The following is a 14658-nucleotide window of genomic DNA, read 5'->3' on the forward strand; positions in this document are numbered from 1 at the left end:
ACCCAGTTTGGAAATCACAAACTCATCTAACTCCTGTGGTCTGTGTTATTCGCATTCTGTCATTCTGCTTTCCTGTGAATAAGGTTCCTGGGAAGAGAAAGAAAGAGAAATGAGAATTGGACAGTGAATGGGAGGTGTACAGGGAAGGATGCCAAGTTGTCTTATTTTATCAGGTTAGCAAAAAGTGATAAAATGTCTGTCTTTCAATATATATCCCTTACCTTTCCCTCATATAATACTAGGCACAAGGTATTTCTTAAGTGAAATAAATGTTCAAAAATCTGTTCTCAAAATATTCATTTGAAATATATTTTTCAGTGTGCATTATGTGCAAGTATTCTATTAAGTACTGGAACACTGGGGAGAACAAGAAAGAAAAGGCTTAAAGTCTGGTGGACAAGATAAAGAGACTAAGAACAGCAACGAGCAGCATAAATTCCAGATGATGCTGAGGACTATGAGATGAGTAGAACAGAGCGATGTGATCTCATGCTGTGAGTGAGAGTGAGGAGCTGGGACACTAGTAATTTAGATGGAGTTGTCAGGAAGTGCTTACTTTGGACCAAAGCTTGATGATTCCCATAAGGAATTATCAAGATCTTGAGAAAAGTGTCAAGTAAATGAAACATCATATTGCATGACAGTGAGAAAAGGGAGGAATCAAAGATTTTTACTGGAGTTTGGTTTCAGTAACTGAGTAGGACATCAACAGTTTACTGATACTGGAAGATTCGAAGGAAGCAAATGGTATGGAAAAAAATCAAGAGATCAATTTAATTTCCAAAAAGCATTTCTATAATATTTACTTTTGAGATTTTTTTTTGAACCAGGTAAACTTGAAATAAAACATCTTAAACCTGGTGACTTTATATGAAGATTTTATACACTTAGTGAATCCAACAAATATTTCCATTTTGAAACAAAAACTATAGGAAATGTTTATAATAATTTTTAAAAATTGGCTCTAATAAAAAACCATTCCAACAGGTGTGAGATGATATCTCATTGTGGTTTTGATTTGCATTTTCCTGAGAATTAGTGATGTTGAGTATCTTTTCATGTGTCTGTTGGTCCCCTCTAGGTCTTCTTTGAAGAAATGCACATTCAGATCCTCTGCCCATTTTAATTGGAGGATAACTGCTTTCCAATATTGTGTTGGTTTCTGCCATACATCAACATGACTCAGTCACAGATATCCATAAGTCCCCTCCCTCTTGAACCTTCTTCCTATCTCCTACTCTCTCTGCCCACTTTTAACAATCAGCTTACTTGTTTTTTGTTGTTGTTAAGTTATATGGGTTCTCTATATTTTTTCAATATTAACCCCTTACTGAATATGTGATTTGCAAATATCTTCTCCCATTCAGTAGGTTTTGTTGATGGTTTCCTGAAATAACAAGTGTTGGAGAGGTTGTGGAGGAAAGCAAACTTTCCTGTGTGGTTGGTGGAAATGTAAGAAGGTGCAACCACTATGAAAACAATATGGAGGTGCCTTTATAAATTAAAAATAGGACCATCTAATTCAACTGTTTCACTTCTGGGTATCTGAAGAAAACAAAAATACTAATTCAAAAAGATATATGCACCCCAATGTTTTTTGCAGCCCTATTTATAGTTGGAAAGATATGGAAACATCCATTGATGGATGAACAGATAAAAAAGACATGAGAAACACACACACACACACACACACACACACAACACGATGAAATACCACTCAGCCATAAAAAGAAGGAAATTTTACCATCGGCAACAACATGGATGGACCCTGAGAGTTTTATGCTAAATTGAAATAAGTCAATCAGAGAAAGACTAGTACTGTATGATTTCACTTATATATGGAATCTGGAAAACAAAGCAAATGCATAAAACCAAACTAAACTCATAGGTACAGAGAACAGATAAGTGACTATCAGAGGGGTGGAGTGGTATAGGAGTGGGTAAAAAGGGTGAAGGAATAGGTTACCATTCCTATAGTAACCGTACATTGTGGTGATCGCTCTGTACTGTATGCTAATGTTGATTTATTATGCTTGTACCTGAAAGCAATATAATGTTATATATATTTATATATAAATAAATAAAATATAATTATATATTTAAAAATTAATAATAAAGAAATATATAACAAAACTGGCTCTGTTTTACAGATTTTAATAAAGGAAAACAAATCTTTGAGATATGTCATTTCTACTTTTTCAGACTCTCTAAAGAATTTTCAACTACTCAGTTGTATTCCTGAACATATTTTTTAACAGAAAGCTTGTGTTAAGTCAAAATTCAATATTCTGTTTGATCTACTGAAGAGTGTATAGAACATCATAACAAAAGCCTTAATTTCTCATGCTCTTGTGTTTGTTTCTTGGACTTGAAGAAGATTAATAAAAATCTGTTATTTTTTAAAAATGCAGTGATTTTATAAAGTCAGTTTTGGAAGGAACAATATCCTAATTATTTGTTACAATGCAATAATTGCTACAAAGGTGGCAAGAAGAAAAAGAATCATCTATTCTCTGTGGGGAAAGGAGTCAGATCTCTTAACCCAGTCTTGGAAGATAAAACGTTGCTTTAGCTGGCAATTGTTAGGGTTGTGAGAAGGACAAGCTGAGCTAGCAGAGACATAAAAGTCTGACTCTTCCTGAGAACATAATTTGCCACACGACTAGACAATTTAACATTCTCCAGATATACGCACCTTAAAAGAAAAAAAAAAAGTCACTTGTAAAACCTTGAGATCTGATCTTTCTTGATCTTTCGTTCAGCTTTTATCAAAGTATCTTTGCTCTTCTAGTTTTAGGACCACTTTAAAGATATAGCATCAGAGATGATAGAATCTTAAAGGTGGATTGACTTTTCAAGTCATTCTATGTTGCCTTCAAACTATTCCAAAGAAATTATTTGATGTTTTAAACATAATTATCTACATATTTGGAGAGAGATTTATTTGTCAGAGTATTGACATTTGGCTGAAATTTTTATTCTTTAATTTTATATATTAGTATTATGTATTACTATCCTCTATAAATATATCATTTTAATATAAACTCCTTGTGATTGTAACTTTTCATGTACTTAGAGATTCCTATAAGTAAAAAAGCACATTCAGACACAAACTAAATTTGAATGTAAAGTGTATCTTAGCTAGTTTCTTGACCTAATGACTTAATCTCCATAAGTTACTAAGAATATTGACTTTATTTAAAGAAAATTATAAATTCCAAATAATTTAATACATGAAGGCTATATAACTCAGTCCATTTCTGCTATTAATTATGTGATTAAAAATATGTATTTGTTAATAACAGTGGTCTAGATAAATTCTAATTTCCCATCTATACTTAGATTTAGCTGATAGCCATTGTTTATATAGTTTGATGATTTCTCCTTGTTATTCTAATTGTGAGAGCAGCAGAGTATGCAAATTACTGGAAAAATCTCCTACTGATAAGCTATGCAAATGAAACTTCAAGTGAGTGGATATATTCTTTTGTGCTATTAATCAGTTAATTAAACGCTCCTAAAATGCAAGCTGACACGGCTGGCCCCAGCTTTCAAGTCTCCAAAGAATCTCTTATGTTGTCAATAGTGTAGCCAAGATAACAAATGTATATGCTCTGCCTTTAGGTTTAAAGGGCTGGAGGCTTTTCGTTATCTATGCAAAAACCTCAACCTATCTATCATACCATTTATAATAATATCATTAAAATCCCAGAGCAATACTGGGGTGGTTGAACTGCTCAGCAGGCGATATAATAATATATGAGCTTTCCAGACAACAGTTCTAAGGAAGAAAATCTGTTCAAAGAGAAAAGAGGGGAGAATTTCAAGTATTGTTTGTTTTCTTTTTCAACTTGGCTTTTCTACATTCCTTTTTCTAAGATGCCATTTGTACATACAAATCAGTCAGTTTATTTTTAAAACCCACACATGGAGGTATTGTTTTGTTGTGGTTCATCCTAGTCAGTAGAGGCCCTAAGCCTCCCATTGTGAGAGGAAATGAAGGCTGACTGGGTCTTTAAGAAGCCTCTGTACACGTGGCTCCTTTCATCTGAGGTTTGTAACTGCTGAGATTCAACCTCAAACTGATTTCCAAAAGTAGCCTACTGAGAAAATCCTCAGTCTCTAACTCATGATACATTAAAGAGGCTGGTCACAAAAATGAAGCAAAGTTTGTACTTACTTTAAGAAGCAAAAGAATGAAGTCACTTTCCTAGTTCATCTAAAACTCCTTCATATGTAGCAGTATGCTGAAGTCTCCTTACTACTAGGAGAGCCAATGCACTTTGATAAAGCACAGCAAAACATCAAAATGGATGAGATCCCAAGACATCTAAATGAGATTTTTTTCTTTCAGTTGCATATACCTGGAGAATGTTAAAGTGTCCAGTCATGTGGCAGATACATTCTTTCAATAGAGAACTTCCCTGTGTGCCTGGGTTGGCCCAGAGTGCCCTCCCCCGGCCCTAACATTTGCTTGTTAAGGAGATGCCTTTTTTTCCCGGACTAGAATAAGAGTCTCCTCAAATGTGATTCCCTTCTCCAAAAGGGTGGAGGACTGTCTTCCTTCTTTCTACCTTTGTAGCAGTTATTACAGTACTGTGTTACTTATTAGTAACCTGACCTACAGATTAGACTGGACTAAATTCCACGAGGGCAGAGGCATTCTTGCCAGGTTTGTACCCCGTGGGCACAGCGTGTGGTAGAACTCAATAGGTATTTGATGAATTGAGGCAGCATCATCTGATGATCTGAACCAAGTGTTCAAATTTAGGTTCAGAAAACTGGATCATTTGAGTGCTGGTTCTGATGTCCTCTGATGATAATACACTTTCTGACACTTGCTACCATCTACCACATTTGTTTACCTGGAATGGGAAGTTTAACCACTTCGAAATTGCAGGTGTTTTTCAGAGAAACAGGAGAGGAAACTAATAACTAAAGAAAGTGAACTTGAAAAGAAGGAATAGTATTATCAGACAAAAGAGAGCAATGTCATATTTTTTAATAAATTCATAATCAGTTCTTCACTGTCATTTTCAGAATATTTTGTAAAGCTAACAGATTTGTCCTCCTTTATTCATTTTTAAGCACTGTGTCTGCACATCACCTAGGAAAAAAAGTCTCAGTTTATTTGTGAGAAATTGATTACAATAAACTGTGGAAAATTCTGAAAGAGATGGGAATACCAGACCACCTGAACTGCCTCTTAAGAAATCTGTATGCAGGTCAGGAAGCAACAGTTAGAACTGGACGTGGAACAGACTGTTTCCTAAAGGAAAAGGAGTACTTCAAGGCTGTATATTGTAACCCTGCTTATTTAACTTATATGCAGAGTAAATAATGAGAAACGCTGGGCCGGATGAAGCACAAGCTGGAATCAAGATTGCCGGGAGAAATATCAATAACCTCAGATATGCAGATGACACCTCCCTTATGGCAGAAAGTGAAGCACTAAAGAGCCTCTTGGTGAAAGTGAAAGAGGAGAGTGAAAAAGTTGGCTTAAAGCTCAACATTCAGAAAACGAAGATCATGGCATCTGGTCCCATCACTTCATGGCAAATAGATGGGGAAACAGTGGCTGACTTTTTTTGGGGGGGAGGCGGGGAATGCTCCAAAATCACTGCAGATGGTGACTGCAGCCATGAAATAAAAAGGCGCTTACTCCTTGGAAGAAAAGTTATGACCAACCTAGACAGCATATGGAAAAGCAGAGACATTACTTTGCCAACAAAGGTCCAACTAGTCGAGGCCATGGTCTTTCCAGTAGTCATGTATGGATGTGAGAGTGACTATAAAGAAAGCTGAGTGCCAAAGAATTGATGCTTTTGGACTGTGGTGTTGGAGAAGACTCTTGAGAGTCCCTTGGACTGCAAGGAGATCCATCCTAAAGTAAATCAGTCTTGAATGTTCATTGGAAGGACTGATGTTGAAGCTGAAACTCCAATACTTTGGCCACCTGATGAAAAGAACCGACTCATCTGAAAAGATCCTGATGCTGGGAAAGATTGAAGGTGGGAGGAGAAGGGGTTGACAGAGGATGAGATGATTGGATGGCATCACCAACTCAATGGACATGAGTTTGGGTAAACTCCGGGAGTTGGTGATGGATAGGGACGACTAGCGTGCCACAGTCCATGGGGTCACAAAGAGTCGGACATGACTGAGCGACTAAACTAAACTGAACTGATTGCATCTTTGTTGTAGAAATCTATTTTACAAACATTTGTGAGATATTACTGCCCTCGTACATGGTCTAAGGCCTTTAATTACATGCTGTTAAAGATACTTAACAACTGGAAATTAAAATTTGCTATAGAAACCAATTAACAAAGCAAAAAACTATACGTCCCTCTTATCTTCCAAATAAACTAAGATAGAAGTAATACAGAATTGCTTACCAAATGATAGAGGTTGTAGTGCCAATAACTATTCAAACAAATTGTAAACCATTTCTTGAATTTTAGGAATGATTGGTGTTCTGTTTGTTTGATGCTATTGTCATCAGTTAAAATATGTCCCTATCTGAACTACGAATTAGACATAGAAATCCTGATTTTTTTCCCCATTCAGTTGAAAGTGTTAGGGACAAGCTGGTTCTTTGCTGTTGCCAGCTAGAAGCAGGACAAGTGATCCAAAGAGCCTGCACCGTGACCCTCACCAGCATTACCGTTATCGCTCTGTCTGCCCTATCACGTGTCTTACTGCCCTCATCTGTGCTGGGCCACTCCAGGGCACAAGATGAGTGTCACAGATGCTTCGGTCAGCTTCTATCTCAGTGCACGCTGCAGCTGCCGAGGGTCACCCTCACCAGCAGGCACCACTGTGCCTCTTATTAGGTAGCACATGGACTCAAGATCTTTAATCACTCACCATCTGGTATAGAAACCCTGTATTTCAATATTTTAATGGCTTGTATATTTGTAGTGCTGCTTACCAGCTGAATATCAGCCTTGCCCAGAAAATTCTAGTCTTTATAGTTTACTAAATGATGGAAATTTAAGATTAATTCTCTTAAATTAGCCACGTCATCCTCTAGAGCCTGCATCATAACTTCTAGAAACTTGGCTTTGACACCCAGGAACATGAAGTGAGAAAGCAAAATAGACAACCTCTTATACTGTTCAATTAAATGAATCAAAGAAAAATAAGCACTTAGTACAAATCAAGCACTGTGTATTTTATCTCATTCAATCTTTATATCAAATCTGTTTTTAAAAATTTATTATAATATTACAAGTGAGAAAGCTGAAGTACAGAGAAGTTAAACAAATTGCTTGAGGATAGTATTCTGGGAAGAAGATTAGACAGAATTCAAATCTTCATCACGTGGTCTTCAGAGTCTGTACTTCTAACCACCATTTATACTGTCTTCTTATTAAGTAAATGATTGATATATTTTCTCTAAATGATCAGCCTGCTGTTGAAAGAATAGAACTTTGATTTGAATTCTGGTTTTGTCACTTGCTAATTGAACCCTTAGCAAAATTATTTTATCACTTGTAAGTGTCAATGTTCTTACCTATAAACTAAAAGAGTAAAATCTTCCTCAAAACAATTATAAGAATTCAATAATATAATAAAAATAAAATGATCAGTATTGTACCTAGAATATAATAAGTCTTTCCATCCACTATTCATTCCTAAGTGTAGCCCCCAGGCTCATCTGTCCATGGATTTTTTTTCCCAAAAAGAATACTGGAGTGGACTGCCAGTTTCTCCTCCAGGGGATCTTTCTGACCCAGGGATCAAACCCATGTTTCCTGCATCTCCTGTATTGCAGCCAGATTCTTTTCCCCTGAGCCACCAGGGGAAGCCCTTCAGTAAGTCTTTATTTAGTGCCTCTCCTTAGCACCATGAGGGCAATGATCATGGTTGGTTCATTGTTGTAACAATAACCATACTCACTAGCTACTACATATGTAGCCCTCAGAATGTGGCTAGAGCACCACTCTCATCCTCTTACTTACATTATTTCATGCAATCTCAGCTACCTTCATTATGGATGCGATTATATTATTTTATCCCCATTTTACAGGTAAGGAAGCAGGAACAAGAGATTTTGATAACTTGCTTCAGGTTATCCACAGAGAGCAAGTGTGGAGCCTGGATTTTCATCCAGACAGCCTGGCTCCAAAGTTTGAGCTCTCAGCCACTACATTCATTCTTAGGATTTACTAGGGTTTCAATAAACATTTGTAGAAGAAACATGTAATTCCTGAAATTCCACAATTATTATTTCTTCTGTTAGTTTTAAGACTTCTGATTCCTAAGTAATATGAAATCTAACAGTAGACTGTCATAATTTTTTACTTGAACTTTTATGAATTTGTTTATTGGTCCTAAAATGACAGCAACTTTCAATAAGAAAGAGAAAATATGACCAAGGAAGAGACCCAGTTAATAATCTATATTAAAATTGAGACTCAAAATTTGGTTCCAAATTTTCAGCAAATGGATAAAACACAAAGCAGAAAATAATTCAATTGCAATACATCTTCTTGTCTGGATTGTCTCAAGAACACACCAAGTATAATCAACAACTTTAAAATCTTAGGTATATATTAAAAAAAAGAAAATCTTTGGTAAATGCTTTTGAATACTTCTACTTTGTCCTTCGATTTATTAAGAGTTTAAAATTGATTCCTATATCATGTACAAGTAGGCCATCTGGAAACTGTTCGACACAAACATTAATAAACTTAGTTCTTGCTAAAAATAAATACCCAAATTATTTAATATGATTACTTGATCTCTATTATTTCTTTTGAGGATTTACACAAAATGTATAAGTCCAAAATAAACTTCTAAGTATCTTCAATGATTTTGAAGAGATAAAGCTTCCCTGGTTAGATCTATTTTCTCTTCTTTACTGATGTTATCAGTGAAATAATTCCATGCAGTGAATTTTCTAATATATTTTCTCATGTTTACTGTGTTGCAAAACCCTGAACCTGACAAATGGGAAATAAGTTTAACTACACTATCCTTAATGCGGGTAAGAATTCCTTTTATTTCTGAGAGGTTGCCTAACTGACCAGTCATGTAATTAGTAATTTGTGAAGGTAAAAGTCATTTCAAGGTCATCAGTAGCATGCCTGTGGTATTAACCCTTACACGTACAACCAAGTATCAGACTATATGGAAAAGGGAAAGGTCTGAAGACCACTGAGCCTCTTGAGGTACTAATAACTTAAAAGTTGGCACATACCAATTTTTAAAGCAAAAGTTCTTTATGAGAGATATAGTGTAGGTTTGATTTTGAACTCTTGGATGAAGAATAACCATCTCACACTTGTTTGAAAATTAACAAGACACCAGATGCAACCTATTTTGAACTTGAAATGCTCTCAAGAGGAAAACTCGACCATTTAAAAAGACAATAAACTATATATGTTTAAGATTATAAATTCCAAAGCTAGTCCTGGAATAAGTCTTGCCACTATCTTTATTGAATCTCCTCTTAAATGTCCTCATCTTTAAAGGGTTGCTATAAAGAGTAAATGAAGTAACACATGTAAATTGCTAACACAGTGCCTGAACACATCCTTAAGTTTTCCTTTGCTAGCCATTTGACATTGGGAAACTCATCTACTTTGCTGTGCCTCAATTTTAGTTCTTACATAAAATAAGAAATATAGTACAAACAAAGGAGTTTTTCTATAAGGATTAGGAAACATGTGCAAAAATTTTTGACATTTAGAAGGTACTTTACAATTTCAAAGCAATTTTCATATTTGTGCATTCTGAATATTCTCTCTGATGCTTTTGAATTCTTTTTCTTGCTCTTAGACCCTCTAAGATATGGTCAATATTATAATGATTCATGTTTTGTCCCAGCAAAGAAAATCTTTGTTGTCGTTTCTACTTAACATAATTCTGAATCACTTTGCTGTACAGCAGAAGATAACATAATATTATAAATCAACTATGCGTCAATAAAATAAAGTTTAAAAAAATAGTGTCAGCTAATCCAGAGAGAAAACTAGGTCCATAAGAAATCAAATGTAGTTGTCAGTTTTCTGACTATCATATCATCCCACTGATGAGAATTTATGTGCATGTCCTGATAAGCCTATTCCAAATCAAATCAGACTCAAACTTTCTTTAGCCATTTGTATTTTCTAGTGTCTTTCAATGCTCCCGTCCTTAGATGCACACATACACACACACACACACACACACAAACACACAAAACCTGAGATGGGTTTATCATCTAGTACCGCATATTCCAGCAATGTATCATTAACATAAACGTGCTGGCAGGAATTGTAAGACTTTTAAGACTGGGTTCTTTTGGCAAAATGTTCTATGGAGTGGCGTAAGAGCCAGAAGCCTGAACCAACACAAGAGAGGATGGAATGGAGGAGGGAAAGGCTCAGAGGTGACGTCCAGACTTTGCTGGCCCCCTTTGGGCCAGTATCTCAGGCTGGCCTCCAGCATGACTCAATCCAAAGCCTCCTCAGAAGACTTGGCTGACGTTACTTCCTGCCCAGTCAGATTTGGCCCAACCACTTGAACAGGCCAAAGCCTGCTAAAGAGCCTGTTACTAGATTCAACATTCAGGAATAGGAAGGAAGGGAGAGAGGAAATAAGGCAAGAACTGAAACCTGTTAAAACAACATTATTTCCCCATAAATGTCATCTTTTGTCAACAGAGCTCACATTGAAGACTTTTGAAAGGTTTGAAATTTTAAAAGGATTTTTCTGTGCTGGACACTCTTCCATATCCAATGTAAGACTCAGAATAATGTTGAGTTTCTAACAATAAGAACCTGAAGAACATCAAAACTTCACTGAAAAAGAGAATCAAAATAAATTGACAGGTCAGAACAACCATCATCAAAAAGTCTACAAACAATAAATGATTGAGAGGGTGTGGAGAAAAGGGAACACCTTTACCTGTTGGTGGGAATGCAAACTGATACAGCCACTATGGAGAACAGCATGGAGATTACTTTTAAAAACTAGGAATAAACCTATCATATTATCCAGCAATTCCACTACTGGAAATATACCCTGAGGAAACCAGAATTGAAAAAGATACATGTACCTCAATCTTCACTGCAGTACTCTTTACAATAGGTAGGATGTGGAAGCAACCTAGATGTCCATTGACAGATGAATGGATAAAGAAGCTGTGGTACATATAAACAATGCAATATTTCTCAACTATAAAAAGGAAGGCATTTGAGTCAGTTCTAATGAGGTGGATAAAACTAGAACCTATTATACAAAGTGAATTAATTCATAAAGAGAAAGACAAATATTGTATGCTAAATATCGCATAAATATGGAACCTAGAAAGATAGTACTGATGATCCTACTTGCAAGGCAGCAAAGAGACACAGACATTTTGGACACACTGGGGGAAGGAGAGGGTGGGATGATACGAGAGAACAGCATTGAAACATATACACCACCATATGCAAAATAGATAGCCAGTGGGAGTTCAATGTATGATTCAGGGAAACCAAAGTCGGTGCTCTGAGACAACCTAGAGGGATGGGATGGGGTGGGAGGTGGGAGGGGGGCTCAAATGGGAGGGGACATTATGCATACCTAATGCCAATTCATCTTAATATATGGCAAAACCATCACAATATTGTAAAGTTATTATTCTCTAATTTAAAAATAAAATATATATTAAAAAATAACCTGACACAATAAGTCTATTCCACCAAGGCAATGGCACCCCACTCCAGTACTCTTGCCTGGAAAATCCCATGGATGGAGGAGCCTGGTAGGCTGCAGTCCATGAGGTCGCTAAGAGTCGGACACAACTGAGCAACTTCACTTTCACTTTCACCAAGATTGTCTATGAAAGAAGATACCTTGTTTGTTTAGATATTTGACCTAAGTTTTAGAAGAAAAAAAATACATGTGTAAATGTCAAATGAATCAGGAAAAAAGTCAGTTACATATGAAATCACAGTGAGAAACGCAAGTAGGTAGCTCAGAACATTATCCTCCAATATGGTTTTTGAAACCTCATAGGTAAATATTGATTTTTTAAAATTGCAGTATTATATACCTAAAGTAGGCTTCCCAGATGGTTCAGTGGATAAAGAATCCTTCTGCAATGCAGGAGACACAGGAGATGAGGGTTTGATCCCTGGGTCAGATTCCTTCCTGGAGGAAGGAATGGCAACCCACTCCAGTCTTCTTGTCTAGAAAATCCCATTGACAGAGGAGCCTGACAGGCCACAGTCCATGGGGTCTGGCATCACAAAGAGATGGACATGACTGAAGCAACTGAGTACACACACCTAGACTACTGTGGAACCTTTTGATTTTTTTGAATGATGATGATGATGATAAATACCAGACTTACTGTATGCCAAACGTGACTCTGAGTTGTGTAGATAACTCACTTAATCCTCATAACAGCACTGTAAAGTAGGTATATTATCATTATTCCCATTTAGCTGAGCAAAAGGAGGCACAAGAAATTTAAGAAGCTATCCTTACACACCTAGCAACCTGTAGAACCAGGATTTAAACCCATACTGCCTGGCTCCTGAGAACACGGCATCCACCATCTCACTGTAGTTCTTCTTAGTGAATAGCAGTCAATTTTAGCAGTCACTAAATCCTTCTAGCTTGCAGACTAAGTAATTCTAAGGATGGAAGCCAAGGATGGTGCTTAGCCATTCAAGGTACACTGAATGGCTCCGTCCTCTGAAACAGCTCCAGTTTAATAAGCTGCTGCCTGCTGGAAGTACGTTGTACTAACTATATTTCCTTCTCGAATTCTCATTCTCTGATGACTTGTTACGTTTAGGTTGTTCTCTGCCATAGCTCTATTTCATACTTTGGACTGTGACATTTATTCTAGTTAGCTCTTAAATCTTCCTAACATAAAATATATATCTATATAATATCTTTGCTTTGCACTTCTTACCCAGTGTCTCTCTCAGAATAGGTTAGTTTGGGGTTTGCTTTCCTGTCTTCTGCAGCTGGGAGAGAACAGTCTGGAGAACTAGAATCCATTTGAATATTGACAACTCGATGTACAAGTGTGCCATATGCTTGAATGTGCAATGTCTTGAAGACACACTTTCACCATGAGCCCTGACCAAGATTGCTTATCTTTAGGAACATAGCAAGTGAAGACTTTATAGCGGTTTCTCAAAATTATTGAATATATTCCCAGGCCTTCCTTCAAATCTCCTGATAAAATTATAATTGTTCACCATGTGTTTGCAACACACAACTCAGCAAATGCTACCCTTTGGCTACTTACTGCAGGCTGGAGATTTATCCAGGTGCCTCCATACATCACCCTAAGCCAGACATTAGACTGCTGGAGGAGACTAAGTGGTCTTTTTTATGTTCCAGCTGACGTATCACGAGCAGCAGCACCATGAGTTACTAAAGGGAGCAGGGGTGTCTCAATCATTGGTCTCTATCCAGACTCAGTCAAAAACTTAAAAGAGAATGATTATTTTTCTTTAGGAATTAATCCAAAAAATACTTATTAAGTATAAATTAAGCACAAAGTAGTGTGGTAGGCTATCAGTTCAGTTCAGTTGCTCCATTGTGTCCAACTCTTTGCAACCCCATGGACTACAGCACAGGAGGCTTTCCTGTCCATCACCAACTCCTGGGTCTTGGTAGGCTATGGAGCTAAACAATTATAATAGTAGTAGTAGTAGTTGAAGTAGTAATGGTTAATGCTTTTAACTTCTTTCTGTGTTAAGCTCTGGGCTAAGCACTAAAAATTTCTTTATTTCAGTTGGTCCTCACATTATGCCGATCTTTTTATCTCATTTTAAAATGAGAAAACTAAGGCACAGTAAAGTAACTTGTCTAAGTCACAGATGTGGTATGTGAAGGGGCTAGAGTCTAGTTCTGACTTCAGTCTGAATCCGGAATTCTCACTTTGACCACTCCATGCACACACACATTTGTAGGATAGAGATCAAACAGATGTGCTGTCTATGCTTATTCTTGCTCCAAGAATTATAAACACCTTTCTGGCTCAGTCACTCTTCAACTGTATCAGTGTGGGTGAGAGTTTTCTACTATATGATGTCAAGAGTTCAGCCACACTCTTGTGGTAGTTGTACACTAAGCAATATTTCAGACATTCTCCCTAGGTTGTTATAAAGTAGCAGAATTCACAAAAACATCTTGTCCACAACCATTGTACTTTGAATGTTTTATTATAACTCCTGATGGCTAGAGCCACAAAGTGAAAAGAACAATGGTTGTTGATTTCTTGTTGAACAAGCGGTTACAATGCTTTTTCCCATTGCAAATGCTGTAGTCTAGAGTCACATATCACAATATTTCTTCTTCCATACGTGTTTTATCATGAGAGGTTCACAATAGAATATCATCTTGATTTTTAAATTGTCAACATACTTTGGATCATAGAAAAAGCAAGAGAATTCCAGCAAAATATCTACTTCTGCTTCACTGACTATACTAAAGCCTTTGAAGCGAGTAGACCAGGAAACTGTGGAAAATTCTTAAAGAGATGGGAATACCAGACAAACTTATCTGTCTTCTGAGAAACCTGTATGCAGGACAAAAAGCAGCAGAACTGGACATGCAATAAGGGACTGGTTCAAAACTGGGAAAGAATTACATCAAGGCTGTATATTGTCACCCTGCTTATTTAACTTATACGCAGAGTACATCATGTGAAATGCT

Source organism: Bos mutus, chromosome 5, assembly GCF_027580195.1.
Source record: "Bos mutus isolate GX-2022 chromosome 5, NWIPB_WYAK_1.1, whole genome shotgun sequence".
NCBI classification, from domain to species: domain Eukaryota; kingdom Metazoa; phylum Chordata; class Mammalia; order Artiodactyla; family Bovidae; genus Bos; species Bos mutus.